This window comes from Haliaeetus leucocephalus, unplaced genomic scaffold, assembly GCF_000737465.1.
Source record: "Haliaeetus leucocephalus isolate CR32 unplaced genomic scaffold, Haliaeetus_leucocephalus-4.0 Scaffold687, whole genome shotgun sequence".
Classification (NCBI taxonomy): Eukaryota; Metazoa; Chordata; class Aves; order Accipitriformes; family Accipitridae; genus Haliaeetus; species Haliaeetus leucocephalus.
The window spans coordinates 1,310,970-1,328,416 of record NW_010973123.1 but is presented as its reverse complement, the minus strand read 5'-3'; positions in this window follow the sequence as shown (position 1 = coordinate 1,328,416).

The following is a 17,447-nucleotide window of genomic DNA, read 5'->3' as shown; positions in this document are numbered from 1 at the left end:
CAGCTGCCCCTGGGCCCTTCTCTGAGGAGGAGTCTAGAAAGCAAGGGGGTCTGCTCTGAACCTTGTGACTCAACGGGAGGGATCTCCTTCTTCCCTGAATTGATGTATATGGCTACCCTGGGTTACACGGTTTACAGAAGGAGTCTTATGCCAATTCCTGTTGTGAGAAACCCTGCCACCTACCACCACGCCTCCCCAGTTCAGTTTGCTTCTGTCATGAATAAAATCTTTAACTGATCATTTGGTGCTGTTTCACCTTAATTTAGCCCGAGGGAATTTCAAATTAAACAGGACTCCCTGGTCTTTCCAGTCAGGGTCATGACATATCCTGAACATGAATGGCAGAACCATAAACAGTGTTTACTCATCTTCCCATTTTTAAGTGTTGTTGCAGTTTGAGTGATTGTAAATCAAAGGGAATTTTGGTTCAAAATTAAGTTTACTGATTTGAAAGGAAAAAGAAAAAAAAAATTCTGATGGGGTGAGAGTAGCACTTTCTGCCAAACTGTCATGGTGCTTGGATTGACACATTGCATTAACATGGATCTGACATCACCAGAACAACACTGGCAATGGCATCCCATATTTACCAAGAAAGGATGCCCATACCTACCATTAATATGCCTCAGCCTTACGCCATAGCTCCTTTGGGATGAAGATGGCATAGTCAGTTCTGTGTCAGCCACATGACTCAGAAGGCCCACAAACACTGCAGCTAATAACTAGTTGGTAATTGTGGTGGTAATGACTTTGTCATCCATTTACTTACTCAGCTTTAAATAACACAATAAACTCAGGTAACATCAGGATGTTACCAGCATGATCCTAACATTTGACCAAAATGTTAGGCTGATTTTCCTAATTTTTCCTGGAAGGTGAGCCATTGATTGATTATTTTTTGGGGGGTGGGGGAGGAGATCGCCATCAAAAAAATGAAAACTTTTTTGTAACTCATGTTATTATTGTCCTGTGGCTTAGAGAGACCCAATAAATGAGTCACTGTTGCACTCCAGTGTATTTAGAAGTATTTAGGCTTATGTACACCGATACTCTGGTCCTGCAGGACCTTGTTTCCCTGGGGGGTGAGGCACTGAAGCCCACAGAAGCAGAATTAGGAAGACAAGAGGTTTGTGAGCTGTCTCCAAAAGGACAGGAATTCGGAGGAAAACAATGCAACTCCTTTCAGTGCTGCACTGAGACAAAGGACCAGGCAGCAATCAAGGGGCAGTTTGGTGCTTAGGCCAGCTCTCCATACCTCAGGAAGGTGGACAAGACCTTAAAGCAGCTGCACAACCTGGTAGACACCCACGCAACATATGAAAGAGACTCGAGCCTGCAGGAGGCCACGCTAGAAGTTCAGGGCAGAGCCTGACCTCAACATCCCACACCCCAAACCCAATGGCACCCCATGAGAAAGGTAATGAAAAAGGCAAGAATACATTTGCATTAATTGCCAGCATGTGTCAGCATGCCCAAGTGGCATTTGCTCTCAATGCAAGGACATTGCAAGGGCAAGGACAGCTTCAAGCTAATATTTCCAAGTGGCTCTCACTTCTGTCTCCCTAGTACAGCTTGCTTCACCTCCTCAGGATGGTGACAACCTAATGGGGCTAAAACAGTTTCCTCTTAGACCCTCCTGCATCCCCAGCAAAGCCAGTTTGCACATCTGCTATATTAGCGGGACACCAGTGCTTTTCCTGGCAAGCTGACCCTGCCCCGTAGTGAACACGGAGGGCTTGTAGCAAGGGGAGGCTTTGAATCAGCAGCCAACGGTGCTGTTACAGTGACAACCTATGTCCAGCAGTTGTGAAATGGCAGGACATGTTTCTTCATGAAAGGATACAGTCCCTCCACAGAAACGCATGGAACCACTGCCTCTTCATTTCAAACAGTACAAGACACCATGAGTTGAATGCATTAACATTAATAGAAAATGCAAAGTAACGTGGCTACCCTGGTCAATAGGGAAAGGGGTGGAGGAGATCAAAAACGCCAAAGAAGTGAGCTTTTTTCCTTCTGTCATCACTGAAAAGGTGAGTAGGTGGCTGGTACAGGTAACATCAGTGAGAAAAAAGTAAATAAATGTTAAAAAACCTAATAGCCTGAATAAGCAGATTAGACAGCACTTAGAGTAATGTATTGCTAATTTGGCTGAACCTGATGAACATCTGTCTAGCACATGTGAAAAACTGCCTGAAACAGTCTCAGACACGTTAGCAGTTACTTTCAAGAAGGACAGCTGGGGACTGGTGAGGCACCAGTGATGGGAACAGCATAAGTACAGGGTCTGTGTTTAAGAGTGGGAAAGGGAGAAAGGAGACGACTAAAAGTTCAGCAACTTTACCTTCAACTTCCAAAAAGAAAAAAAATTCTGAAAAAAGTAAACTTGCTCTAAGCACCCAGATGACAAACAAGGAATTGAATAACAGCCAGTATGATGGTTTAAGAGTGTTAGTGCAGCAAAGAAGCAGTAGCTGTTTAATATTTTGACTTTACTTAGACTTTTGGCATTGTCTTGTGTAGCATTCTTATGAGCAAGCAAAACAAACAAAAAAAAAAAATCATCTAGATGCAGATAGGCTAGCATGGGTGCAAAATAAAAAAACAAACAAAACAAAACTCTGTAAACCTATATTCAAATAGTAGTTATAAAGGTTCTCTGTCCAAATGGAAGAGGTACCAAGCAGTATTATACAGAGATTCATCCTGAATATGCATCTAATTTTCCCACCACTTTTGTTTACACTATGAATGATGGAATACACAGTATGCTTGTTAAATTCGCAAATGACATGAAATGGAGAGGGCATGCAGATATTCTTAGAGACAGGATTGGAACTGAAAATGCTCTTGATAAATTGGAAAATTCTGAGAACAGCTGGATGAACTTCAATATGTGCAGAAACAAGCAGCTGCCCAGTAGCAAGCAACAGCTGGCTCAGTAGAAAATTATTTAGAAAATATCTGGGGAATATGGTAGATGACATAGTCAGCACAAATCCGCAGTGTCAGTACGGTGAGCAAGAAAAATGCCATTCTGGGATATACAGGCTAGTGTTTAACACATAGCAAGTGGGAATACTCCCATCAGTGCGCCCAGTACAGAAGAGGCTTCAGTTACTGTTATGCCCAGTTATGTTATGCCCAGTTTCAGGCACTGCTCTTCAGGAGAGATTTAGGACAACTGTAGGATTCCAGAAGAGAGTGAGTTGAAACCATAAATGAGAAGAAAAATGTATGTGGGTGGAAGAATTGAGCCTGAAGAAGAGACCAAATGAGGGACACATAGCAGAAAACATGCTTGTAGCATGACTGCAAAGATTTTAGGAGCTCAGGTATAAAAAAAAACCATCTCCAGTGTTACAGAGCTTGTCTTGCTTTTCCAAGTTTCCAAGTGAGCAGCTTGGGGTGGCCAAAACCAGGCCCCAACTGCTCTTGCTACTCAGGAAAACAGACTAGGGACTCAGACACAGCCAGAAAGTCAAATCCTGACCCAACAGCCTAGACAGCATGATAACCCACAGAATCCCCTCGCTATTAAACAGTATTTGAAGCGCATATTTAAATGTGATGCAGTCAGAGCCTTGATTTACATATCAAGGAGCAATAAATTTAAGTGGGATTGTCTCACTGGAAGAAGGACCACTGGGGAGAAGTAGGAGAAAGCATGCAGATATGGGCAGGTTTTAGGTAGCACATAGTAAATTTTATAAACTGACATCTAATAAGGCAGAACTATATTGTACCTTCAACAACAATATGATACAGGGAGCAAAGCAGAGGGGGAAAGAAACCATTTAATTTTCTTCTCCTGCCATTCCATGCTTACCTCTGTTTCTTTTTTAATTGTCACTTCTAATTCCGGAACTGTTTAATTGTTCCCATGATTGACCTGTGCTGGAGGAATGGAAATGAGCATGATAATGAAGTTGTGAATTTTTTCATAAAAACATGCGAGAGAAAGACCATATTGCAACATTGAGCAGAGGAGAAGCAGCACCAGCTGCTAGTGAGAAGGATCTGCCTAGCCAATTATATTCACTCCTCTTTTCTGTCTTTAAACAGACACAAAACCCTCTTGTGGAGATTACTGCTATTTGTTCTAGAAACGTAACAGTAGGCTGGCTAGGTATAGGGCAGAAAAGGAGACTAATTTTTTTTTCCCATTCAGAACATAGCCTGGGATGGCCCTGAAGGGAAGTCTAGAGCTGGGTTGGGATAAGTTCATACTCAAATACTGTCCTTTCATTTCCTCTCTGGGCAGATCACAGTAGTCTGAAAACCTCAACACAGAAGCAGCCTTGAGTTCAGTCCTCATTTAAGCTGAAGCTTTAAGGTCTAAATGGATAGGAGACGAGGCAAAGTACAAGGTAAGGCACAAAGCAGAAGAAAGCAAATTGTCTGTTATAAAATGGTGTTCTTGAACAGTTCAGGAGCAGGAATTCTCTAATTTGTCTCCTTAGTGACTCTGCCAAAGAGCAGACAGCAAAGGTGAACACCTCAGGGCCTGTGTTTTCTGCTAGGGGATAGGTGTGCATCCTGTCACTATCATTTCTGGTGGTAAGTAAGTGGGAGGCCAATAAGAAAGTGAATGTTTCCAAAGGCATTGGGCAACATGGCAGGCAGCACAGGCCCTTCCTCTTCCAGGACCATCTCCACTGCAAGTAAGAATAGTCCACTTCTAAAAACCCATCCCACCATGCCTCTATATAATAAAAGAAAATACTGCTCTAAGGAGGAACTAGGTCTTTGATCATGTCTGTATAGCATGAACACAAGCACAAGAGGATGGTAAACTGCATGCTTAACAAAAAGTAGGGGATAGATAAAAAACAGTCTGAGAGACCTTGACAGGCTGGAGGGATGCACGAACAGAAATCTCTTGAAGGTCAAAAAGGAGAAGTGCAATGTCTACAGCTGGGATGGCCTAACCTGACATGGCTGTACACGCCAGGGGTGAACTGGATAGGTAGCAGCTTTGCAAAAGAGTACTTGAGGGCTCCTTTTGGGCAAGTTGCACAAAAGACAGCAGTGTGGCTTGCGATGAAGGCAGCTAACCACATACTAGGCTACATAAGTAAGTGCACAGTCAGCAGACAAAGGAAAGTGCTTATTCCCCTCTACTCCACACTGGCAGGGACACACCTGGAACACGCTGTCCAGTCTTGGGCCCTATAGAGCAAGCAAGACATTGACAAACTGGAGAGAGTCCCACAGAGCAACACTGAGATTGCTGAGAGACTGGAGCATGGACCACCCCAGGAGGAACTTTTTTGTATAGCTCATAGATGAGATCACTAAAGAGAGGCAGGAAAGAAATTGCAGTCTCCTGCTGCAGTGCGTGGTAGAGAAGAAAGAGCCTTTTCTCAGAGGTGCACAGAGAAAGGGCAAGGGGCCACAGCCACATGTTGCAAGAAGAGAAAAATAAGTTGGACGTAAGGAAAAAAAAAATCTTCACAGCAAGAATAGTTCAGCACTGAAGGACGTGCCCAGAGAAGCTGTGAAATCTCCATCCTTGGAAGTACCTGCACTGGATAAGGTCCTGAGCATCCGATCAAAATTTCTTAGCCCAGCATGGAGAAGGGCTGGACAGGGCAAACTCCAGAGGTTCCCTTCTGACTTAACTTTTTCTACATTCCCAGGAATGTCTTTAAGCTTGCAAATGAAACACTGTAAAGTCAGGCAATAAATACCCTGATGTGCTTCCTCTCATCCTCTGTCTTGTGCATTCAAGCTGTGCACTGCAGGTGGCAGAGAAGCAACAGGAAAGAAGCAGCAGCAGCGTTATTGTAGTCACAGTGCCTGAAGGATGTAAGCGAGGGAAGGTCTGTAGGAAGAAGTAATCTCTTTTATTAGAGCAACTGATATAGTTAGAAGAACTTGGATGGGATTTCAGGCACGCAAATGCTCCTTCAGCCCAAAAATAGAACCAGCCCACTTCGGCGCTAAACACAGGTTGAAAACAGTTACTCTGAATTTAGCTAGCTATATTTATCAACTAGACCATCTGAGAGAAAAACCCACGTAATTGGCACTTGCAGAGTGGAAGAGATGTTAACTACATTTTCATCTCTCCTCTTGATATACCTCCTGAGGGAGGCAGAGGGGTATTTTTGCCTACAGAACACGGAGGGTGAAGAGAGGTTTGAAGCGTGACAAAGCAGCTCGGTACGGCTGAGCACGGCTTCCCAGGAGTCAGGGGAACTTGGGAGGCACACAGCGAAACACACGCACGTGTGCCGGAGCCCACCATCAGGTTTCGGACGAGGTGACCGAGCAGTGTCTGCCACGCCAACCCCTGCTCGCCAGCAGGGACCACGTGGGGGATGCTCGGCTTCTCCTGCTGCGTGGCAAGTCCACACATGGGCCACAGGCTGGGCGAAGGCCTCGTCCTCTGCCTCACCACGTGCCGAACGTCCCACCTGGCCCTTCAGCCACGGCTGGAACCGGCGCCTCAGCCCTGAGCTGCTCACCTCATCCTCCTGCCGCCACCAGGGCCTGGCAGGGACTCAGGGCCACGTCCACCACGGGCCCAACCGCCTCACCCTGGAGGATGGGTGCTGGGATGGGCAACGCACCCAGCCAGGCTTTTGGGATAGCCCCTTCATCTCCCCGGTTACTTCTTGTGCTAATTACTACTGCTTCTTGCACTAATTACTGTTTTCTCCAGTTTTGTCTAGTAATGGCTTGACTGACACTATTTCAAACCTCCACAGACAACCAACACCATGCATCCCTTGTCTAAAAGCATTAGGTACCAAAGGGAAAAAAAGAGAGGGGAAAAAAAAAAGGCATTTCTTCTGGCATGTCCTATTTTGGTAAATTCTGCTCCCCCCCATTTTCTGTTCCCTCCATGTCTTTAATTAGATTTACTTTCAGAATTTGTCCTGAATTTATATGTTCCTCATGTAACTAAAGGCCAGTTAATTTGGACGCAGTGCCTAGCTGTTACTTCTTCCCTTCCTCCTCCTCTCCCCCTGCTATCCTTGAATATGGGTGGCACGTTTGCTATTTTCTAGTTCAGCGATGATACCCTTCATCCGTTTTTAAAAAGCTTCCAGGCTCGCAGCACTGCGCACCAGACCTTTCAACATCCATGCACTGCGACCGTTCAGACCCCCCAGAGGCAACCTGAGTGCAGATGAGCCGTCATGGTTCCTGTTCAGACAAGGCTGACTCCTTTCCTCTTGACTTGGTGTCTACCCCTTTCTCCTCCCGCCTCCCTCTCTCCTCCGCTCACCCTCATTTGCCTCCCTCCACCTCAAAGAAAAAGCTGTGGCAAAGCAGGCCCAGCTCAGGGCGGCTCAGGAGCATGGTGGTAGCAAACCTGAGGCACCCAGTATCCATTTCTGAAGTAACTCCTTCTCCTGGGACACGTGGGCATCCATCTGCTGCTTGAGGGTAGGAGAGGCTGGGGACGTCCCAGGAGGAATGCCTACACAGAATATATGATTAGTTTTGGTGTTGCCTGCAGATCTCTGACATTGATCCTCTTCCCGCTGCTTAGTTCCTACTGCCCCTCTTTTCTTCCACTCCCTCACCTTCCCGCAGATGCCTCTGTTTCACTGGTACAATTTCCCTTCCAAGATTTCCTGTCAACATAGCAGTGCAGAGGACCTTGGCCACCACCCTCACCTCCTTGCAGGGTGAGGCTTCATCTACTTCTAAAGAAATTGTGTGACTCAGGTTTTACAAACACAAAGGTGCTGAAGGACCAAGACCTTACATCTAATCCTCTGATAACACTTGGGTTTTCTCCCCACACTGGCTAAATTCCAAAAAACATAGTGCTCTTGTCTGAGGAGATTTCTTTCATTGACAGCACACCAAGTCTTTTCATTATACATAAAAAATATTTTAAACTTTAAGGAAAGAGGGCTTCCTGCTTTGGTTTGCTGACAGCAGTCAGTGACTGAAGATTTTTAGCCTTGGACTGAGCTCAGGTGTTGGGTGGGTGCAGTGTGGAGGACCAGCAACAGGCCTAATCCAGCAAAACTGAATTCCTATATCCTCACGCAATCACACCAATTATCTAGTGAGAGACCAAGAAGCAGGATGAAGTCAAGTTATGGGCCTCTCCAGGAATTTCAGGTGACGTGAGTTGACTGTACCAGAAGGACCTGTTACATGGGAAACAGGCTGTAGGCAAGTCTGTACACTCAAAATCATAGAGGGGGCAAAACCATACAGTAAATAGCCTGTGAAAGAGGTGAAAGCAAACGAATGATAGGAAGTCTTAAGAGCATGACATCTAGCAAAGCCACAGACAAAAATGAGCCTTCATGAGTGTCACACCAGACTTCTGAACCCGCATCAAGCTGTTGAATCAAAATGTAGTCAAGCTGATGACCTAGTGAGAGTGCATGAGAAATAAAGTGGAAGATAACCTTTCCCTGACAGATAGCAACAGGCACACATCTGACTGGCTTTAGGACCATGAACAAGGCCCCATCTTCTTTGCACAGTTGTCCCATCACATATGCATTACTTTGAAAATCCCATAATTTTTTTCTGGTGCAGGTAGAAAGGAAGAACTACAAAAAAAACCCAAACCCACCTAACAACCATACTGATGCTTGTATGTTAATCCTACAAGCATGCCTAATGAAATCCATTTCTCCAGAAGTTTGAGTAGTATCAGACAGCATGCCTGATTCTTGACAAGCCTGATGACAACTACTTTAGTAAACATTGAGCACAGCACTGGTCATCACACCTGCCTGACTCAAAAGGCTGTCCTAAGTTTGACATCCATCCTGAAGACTGGTACACAGCAGCTCGACCTCCTCTTTCCAAAGGATCTCTAGTTTACGCTCAGGAGTCACAAAGCAGTCGGACCCAGTTATAGTTTAGAATAAACATGAAACCTCCCATCTGCACCTAGCAGTGATCATTCCCAGCCAGCATTCCTATGTACGGTGACCACAAATCGAGCTAAGTCAATATTGCTTTGTTACTAGCCAAACATGTAGGCACCAAGCTGCAAAGCCTCTCTTCTGAGCTATTGCTCCTGCTCCTCAAATTATGTTTGTGTAAGGGGAAAAGAAATGGCAGCATTCCTTCCATTACTGTTGGTGCTACAGTGGGACTTTTGTTTGCAGTGAACAACAGAAAAGCCTGCCAAGAAATCAGATCTATTCCTACAAGTTTTATGGCTATTATCTTTCCCCTCAAATGCCCTGAAATGCAAATATCTCATGGTTGTTATGTACTTTGTCACAGTCATGAGTTCCATTTACTTTAATTTCATATTGTTATTACATAAAAAGACACAATCAACCAGAGGGCAGGGGGTCCATTTAAAGGGTCAGATGTGTTTGCTCTGCAAGCCTCAGCGAGGAGCCCAAACCAGACTACTGCAGCTGGAGTGACCTTGTGGTCAGATCCATGGAGCAGCTCAGAGGTTGCAAAGGCCCATTGCACTGAGCAGAGGCAGCCCTATGGTGTATGGACGAGGCAGGATGAGAGCAGACTCTCAGGTGTCTCTGGCACAGAAACAGGCTGGATGCTGTGTTGAGCCAGATGTGTAATCTGGGCCGTGTAGTGGGCCCGGGCAGGCTCAGACGGGTACCTGTGTCAAAGGCAAGATCCAAAGCTGGGGAATAGGGACAAACAGCATCTGCATTGTTAGAGTAAGTCTCGTGAGGTCACTACCAACCATCACTAATTACACTGCTACCTTCAGAGGCTAAATGGACATTGTACTTTAGGGACTGACGATGAGTTCGGCACTTACACCTGTCCCAACCACCCTCTAAGACTGGTCTTTATGAAAGGAGTCAGCAGGAGCTTTCTTTGAAAATCCTCCATGAACACAGCCAGGATCCAGCTCCAATTTTTCCACATGGACCAGGACAGAGCTGAAGGCTCTAGGGTGCAGAGGGGAAACAGCAGGAGGCTGAGGGAGGCTTACCCTAGGGCTGGGATAATTCAAACCTGTCTGCTGTGCAGGGCAGGCTTTATACAAATGACTACACAGAGCCCTTAAATACAGCCCATCCATCAGAAAATGTTTACAGGATCTGGGGACAGCACCACAGTTCCGCTATTCAACAGTCACGGCATTAAGTCTCATCAGAACCACTGGGAAGGCTGGTGTCAACACCAGCAGGCTCCAGGATTAAAGAAAGTTTCTAAACTTAAATCCTTAAACAGAATCAGAAGTTCTTAACAAGTCAAAATCTAAGACCATTTTTAAATATGTGCTACTTAGTTTTTTGTCTTCATCCCAGTTTCGTAGTCACACTTTTGTCACAGAAATATAACGTTTATGTAGTCCAAAGCATTGCTGCACTCAGTCTTGAAACCCAGACTTAATCTGTTAAGAAGCATTGTTCCCTGCTGCAGACAGAGGCAAAATATCTCTACATAATGCATCTTAAACAGGAGAAAACAAGGTAAGCCCAGACTTGTTCTGAAATACTGCAGGCAAGTTGCATTGTTTAGTTTGTGTATTAGGAATGCCAAAAATAAAGGTTTTCTGGTATTCATACAGCATGTGAGGCTTCAATAGATCTTATATTTTTACCATAGTTCTAAAGTCAAAGTTTAAGATGTAAAGCACAGTCTGATATCTTAGGTGGCTTTCCAGCAATGTCAGACTAGACCTCCCACTCCCCAGTGCCTTCATTCTCCTCCCATAAAGCTTCTGAATGTATTGGCTGATTTCATCCAAACTTTAGAAGGGAACAGTCTCAAAAATAACAAAGAAGTTCCAAGTTTTATAAAACAGGTGGCTGTTTAGAGAGAGGACTGGGGTCCACCCCATAACTTTTCATTCTGTTGGCCAGTTTCTCCAGAATATGGGATTCTGTGTATCACAGCCAAAGCACAGCAAGAGATGGATTGTAATAGGAAAGAGAGGAGAACTTCAAAGTTACGTGTAAAGAAAGCAGAAAACCTAACTTAATTTTTTAAACCTCAGAATAATAATGCAAATGCATAAGAATCCAGGCTTCATCGCCCCTGTGGGTCAGAGGAATACCTGTTTGGGAACACAGCGCTGGCTTGGGCCCTTCGGGGAGGATTTCACATCAGCTCTGCTCCTGTGGATTCCACCAGTTAATGTCGCTGGGAGCCGAGATGAGCAACACCATGGGCTCCCGTCCCAAAGTCTTTTCCGCACAGGGGTATATTTGGCTTGGTTGTGTCTACTGCTTGTTGTTTTGGTGATTGGCAGAGATCGCTTTACCAGTGATACTTACCTCTTCCTTGTCAAACAGAGAGGGCTCACAGTCACACTGAGCACCCTCCGATCCTATTAATGCAGTGACAGTGATGTGCTGAACAGTTTCTGGTTTAGATTGCTCCGGACAGCCAGCGCTAAATGAGGTGCAGTACCACAGAGGCGTATGTGACTACAAGAGAGAAAAGTAACTGCAGCTTTCCTAAAGCTTTCCCGGCCCTACCAACACCCCATTTCCAACAAGCTGGGGATCTGCCACATGCTAAAAGTAGTTGAGAAACTTATTTGTCAACATTTCAGCCTTTTAAAACACCAGTGTTTTGCTTTTTGTAGTTTATTTTTCGTAGTTTAGTTCTGAAGTCTGTTTCTGTGTGTTCCCGACCTGTTGTAAGTGTTGAGACTATATTATTCCCAACAATTATAATAGCTATTTGGAGTCCATATAACCTGGAGAAGTAGTATCCAGGTGGTTTATGATCAAGTTAAATGCAACTATCCTTAGAGTAAAAAAATTTTTTTTCAAAATATCACTCACTCTAATGGAGTTTTCACAAGCACTTCCCTCTCACCATTTCTCGGCATATAGAAATTTTAGCATGCTACATTTTCCTCCTAGGCTAATTGTGTTTGAAACAGACATTGAATGCAATGTGGGTATAGTGCTGGAGAACCATATAGGCTGTGGGATAATCACGCATTTTAAAAATGTGTGCTTTTATGTACAGACACATGAAAAAACATGTGAAAGATTTGCACCAACCCTGTAGGGTCATGTGGAGAATTACACAGTTCATAGTTGGTTTCTAATCTTATTGCAGAATGTGGCATATTCTTCTGCGGTTTTTTTTTTTTCCTTGAGGTGAAAGTAACACTAGGGAAACAGATGTTCCTAATCAGTGTACATCCAGGATAACTTGATGAGACAGGCTCTAGAAAGGAAGAGAATTCAGTCTGCCCCAGCCCATCTTCTCTCTCTCTGCTGAGGTTACCAGTGTCCCCCTCAATTCAGGACAAGCATGGCAGTAATGTCACTTATGGAAGGAGAGAAAATGGGTTACAGCCATCACCCTACCCTGTAAAGATCACAGAATAGAGCCTTCCAGGCTGTGTCAACCTCATTAGCCTTGACTGCAGCATCACAAACATTAAATTACAGCATTCTCAGTTACAGGACTCTCATTTAAAATGTAGAGTTGTTAATAAAACACAGTGAAACAAGTCATTGACACAAAGCCTTCCCACATCTGCAAAAGAAATAAAGTTCCGCTTGACTTCCCATGATATGGTTTATATCGACTGACTTAACTGAAAAAGATGACACAGATCCTCTCTTGGTACACGTTCCAGTTGAAAAAATGTGGGGGGAAAAAAAAAATAAAAATCTTTCCTGTTTACTGTGTGGATGTCTGCCACGGCATTTCCCGTAGCATCAATATTCCTGGGGAGGGGGAACTCTATCAGTGTCAGAAGTGTTTCGTCAGACTAAGGTTAGATACAAAACAGAAATAGAAGCTCAAGCAAAATTCTACAAAAACCTCTGCTCTGTTTTACTGCCACTATGAGACAGCAGCAAAAAGAGTAAGATAAATGAATGGCTTCATCCGTGACGTAGGCTATGCAGGATCAACTAAATTCAGGAAATTGGTAAAAGGTCTTGCAAATGAAAAACCCTCTTGATCTCACTCTGTAGTCCTTTCTTATCACTTCCTAACCAGCTCCATAATACAGCTTCAGAAGAAAAGCACCAGGATCCGCAAACACATTCATTTCAACTATGCCAATTCTGCGTAGAGACACTGTCCAAAGCACTTCAGAAAGCTCTTCTGCATGATAAGCGTTACAAGACACTGCTATGAGACAGAGGGTGATTCTGTACGAGGCCATTCAGGGCAAAACTTACCGTGCAGGAAGAGTGGGGAGCTGAGACTTCAAATCAGCCTCACTACTTTAGGCTAGCCAGTGGGTGAAAGAAGCTGTCCCTATATCCAGAGCCTTTCATTTCAGTTCCACCCTCACCTTACCCTGACACACCACACCATTTACTTTGTTCGAGGCTTTTCAGGTACATAATACTGCATGCAACCTATTACTCTCAGGGCAGAAAGAAACTAAGGTCTCCTTTCCACAATTCCAGCCCATTAACTCAGTATTTGGTACACACCCTGTTCTCTGTGCTTTACATGAACCTTGGAAACAAAGCCCTGCAGAAATTTCTGTTTCATCACAACAGCTAGCCCTAGCAGTATGTCCCTTGCAGCAAACAGAGCTTTCTGGAAGGGCTGGTCACAACAGCACAAACCCAAGTATATTTTGTAAAACTTGTTTGTGACAACAGCATGCAGTAGTTAAACCGAAACAGTTGCCCTGGAAACCTGCTTCTGGCCAAGTCGTCTTAGCAATGCTAAGTTCCTTCAGTGAGGAGGGAGACCAGGAACATTTGGAGACGGTGCTGAGAACTAGAGACAGGACTCGGGTTGAATGCTCTAGCCCAGGCTCAACGTCTTTCTCTGAGAACGGAAGGGTCCTGCAGAGTCATAAGGACACAAGGCCACTTTGAGGTCTACAAATGGTGGATACCCTGTTTACTGAGCATGAACAGTACAAGAGATCTTCGAAGCAAATCAATGTATTAGGTAGATAAATACACAGGATTTTTTTTTCATCTTTTTTTTTCACCTATTTTATAAATATCTGCTAATGTGTTGTCCAGAATTTTGCTTTACAGTTCCCTGAACCTACCTTGTATTTTCAGGGTATTGACAGCTGTCAAAGCCCTATATTGCTTTGGACTAGCAAACCTTAAAAAATTTAGGCACAGGATTATTTTTTTACAATTCAGCATCTGAGTATCTCCATAATTCCCAAAAGGTAGCAAATAATTCTGCACTAGCTGCACTGCTGTTTGACAGCGGCAAAGCAAGGGTCTGTGTGGAAGTGCCTGTCAACAGCAAGGTAAACGCTCCAGCAGCAGGAGGGCGCACGGGAAAGTGGATCCCTTTGCAGTTTGTGACAGTGTGAACTTGAAATAGGTGATAAAAAAAGAAAAAAAAAAATTTTTTTTTTTTTTTTTGGTAAAAAAAGAATAAACTTACGTTGGGAAAACACACCATAAGCAGTGAACTGCAACTACAGGGAAAAACAGGCACTACCTTTTTAAAGGACTCCGTTACGTTTTGAATCCCTTTCTCCTGTGGTTTACTCGTGGTATAAACATACATATACACACACACACTTCCCATCCCTCACTTCCACTCCCAATAATAGCAAAAATAAACATGAAAAATATTAAAAAACTCTGTATTCAGTAATATTCACACCAAAGTATATGTATAGATATATCCATTAAAATTATGAACATTTCTAAATATATTTTATGTATCATACATATATTTATATGTATAATTACATATCCACAGAAGTAGTCTTGCTGTGCTAAAGCCAGCAGTAAAAGCAAAACCAGGTTTCACAATAGGACACCCATATATGCATAATGTACTGGCTGTTTGGTTTGTGAATTTATTTACAACTGAACTATATCATAATAAATGCTTACTGTTCTATTGTACAAACGTAATAGTAAAGGTTTAGGTTTGTTTTTTAAATACAAAGACTGCAAATGAATACATGAAAAAAATTACACACCATGTACAGTATTTATAATTTATAAATGCAAAGTTAAGACCTCTTTAAATTATTGCACTTGCATATTTTTTTACAAAGATAGTTTATATGTATCATATATATATATGTGTGTGTGTAAATATATATATATATAAAACAAATTTTTCAGCTCACTAAATGTAGTAAAGTTGAATGTTGTTACCTTGAAGTTCGTTCTTCTTCACATAACAGCCCAACCTGAATTTTGAATATATATGAATCTACTCTACAAATCAGTTTGATCTACCCTAGAAAGCAGTCTGTTATTTTAGGTTTTTTGACAGAGTATACACCCGTATTACAATCGAGCACAGTTTTTGGTCAGAAAGCAAAACAAGAGTTATGATGTGCCTTTGCTAAATTGGGATATATAAGCTAAAGTTTGAACATGAACTTCCTTGTAGTAGTGTGCAGAAAGCCTTTTCTGTGTTTAGAATGAACAAATTAATTGTTCCACTTCACAGAACTGTTCCTATATCACAGTGTTGGAGGCAAATGCATTATTTCAAGAGGGTCATAATTGTTTTGAGCATCTAACAATCTCTATTTTTTAACAATAATAGTGCTATTTTCTATCCCTACAATTTTAACTTTTAACTTAAATTTTAATTTTAATTTAGAATGCTCTAAAGGCAGTCACAGCAAACTGATCATACCGTTCTAATTTTAAACACATGAAAGAAGTCTGTGCCACATGAAAAGATGAATACCACACCGCACGTCCCCTCCAATGTAAATATGTTTTATCATATACTCCAACTACAAAATCCCATTGCATTTCTCTAATGGTCAGTTACAAAAAAAAATAATACTGCCGTGAGTTGAACCATTACAGCAGAATGTTGCACGAGCATATAAAATTCATAGATTAATTATAACAATGGAGTTTCTGTCAGTGCTGTAATAAAATATGCAGCATCTCAGATGAGTATCATGCTATGTCAACTATTTTTCTCACTTAGTGCATACCTTTCAGGCACCATTTTGTAACACATTAGAAATGCTCAGGTATGGCTTCAAACAGTCCTTTTACCATTACCAGGCTTAGAGGGGAAAAGCAATTGGAATTATTAACAAAAATAATGCAGTTCTAGGAGTATAAAGTCTAACGCTTCCAGGAAAGAAGAGATGTTAGGTTTTTTATACATTCTTGTTGATCTTGGGCAAGATCAGTTTTAGCAGGATAAAAATGCAAGCAAGAACGGCTTTTGGCAGTTTAGCTTAACGAGCCAGATGTCTTACAGATCTAGATGTCTTACTCTATTTGTGAGTTCAAGTCCAGAGTTTTGAACAATTAAATCTCAATGTACTTGAGCCATGAAATTCAAATGTGGCTTCGAAGTTTTAGGTTTTGGTGGGTTTGACTTTGGAAGTGCAGGTGTAATTTTGTTTCTACAAAAAATTTACACATCTGAATCTGTACTCTGTAAATGCTAAGCCAGACTAAATTTGCTTAGAAAATACAGCCCCTTGTGGCTATTTTTGTTGGTCTAGGTGCTAAAAAAGAGTAACATTTTGTCACGACCTTTCTCCTTTTACACACCAGGAAAACAAACCAAACCACCACAACTGGAGCCAACATTTTTAATTCTAATGGATGTGATACTATGGCAAACGTATTTTATGTGGTTTGGATAGTGCTATATCAGAAACAATACCTGATTGACTTGATACATTAATAGTACAATTTACTGCCAATCTGACAAATTTGCTAGGGAAACATGTTCTGTATCAGTACTTATAAACTTCAAAACCTAAAATATTGTGCGATACTCCCAAATATTTTGAATGGTAAGCAACAGAACTGGTGAAGTTATCTTTACTGTCAATGAGTAAAAGGTGAATTAAAAGCTTTCCATACACACAGACACAGTGTGATAAGGAGTATTTTTGCAATGCTTTAAGATCAGCATTCAAAGCAACAGAATAACAGCAAATATACTTAACTCATGAAGGAAAAACACTCCATTCAGTTGTTGGGGTATCCGAATTTCAGGGAGTATTTTTGTAGTCACCATAGATTTTTTTGATAATTTACATGTAAATTAGGAACCGTGGATTGTGTCTCAAGTACTTAGCGGATGAAAGGTTGCATCTGCATGATTTAGTTAGAACTGCTAAGGAGTAAAGCAGAGGACACAGCATGAGATACTATTCGTTCCACTTCGGTGTCATTCTTTCCTGTCATTTTCTTTTGTTCCAAAATAGTTTGCTGTGGTTAACAATGAATTTCTGCACTTAGAATTGGTAAAGCAAACTGAAAAAAATTACGTGGCTGCTGCTGGGTAACCTGTGTCATACAAATAACATAACTTCATATTGAATTCTCAACCTCTGGGATATCTATGTACTGCAAAGGCTTAGGTGCATTTATACGTTATGTGATTACGTATCACATACTGTACAGATGTACAGATACTGCTATGTGCTCGACCATAACAGAAGGCAGAACTCAAGAGTCCGAGCCATTTACATGAAACCCCTAAGATGGCATGCTTATTAGAGCAATACAGCTCAACAGACATGAGATGGAAAAAGAGAACCTGTGTTCTGTCTTTAAGTCCCTACCATTATTTGTTGCCGTTACACAAATGGCTGTGTT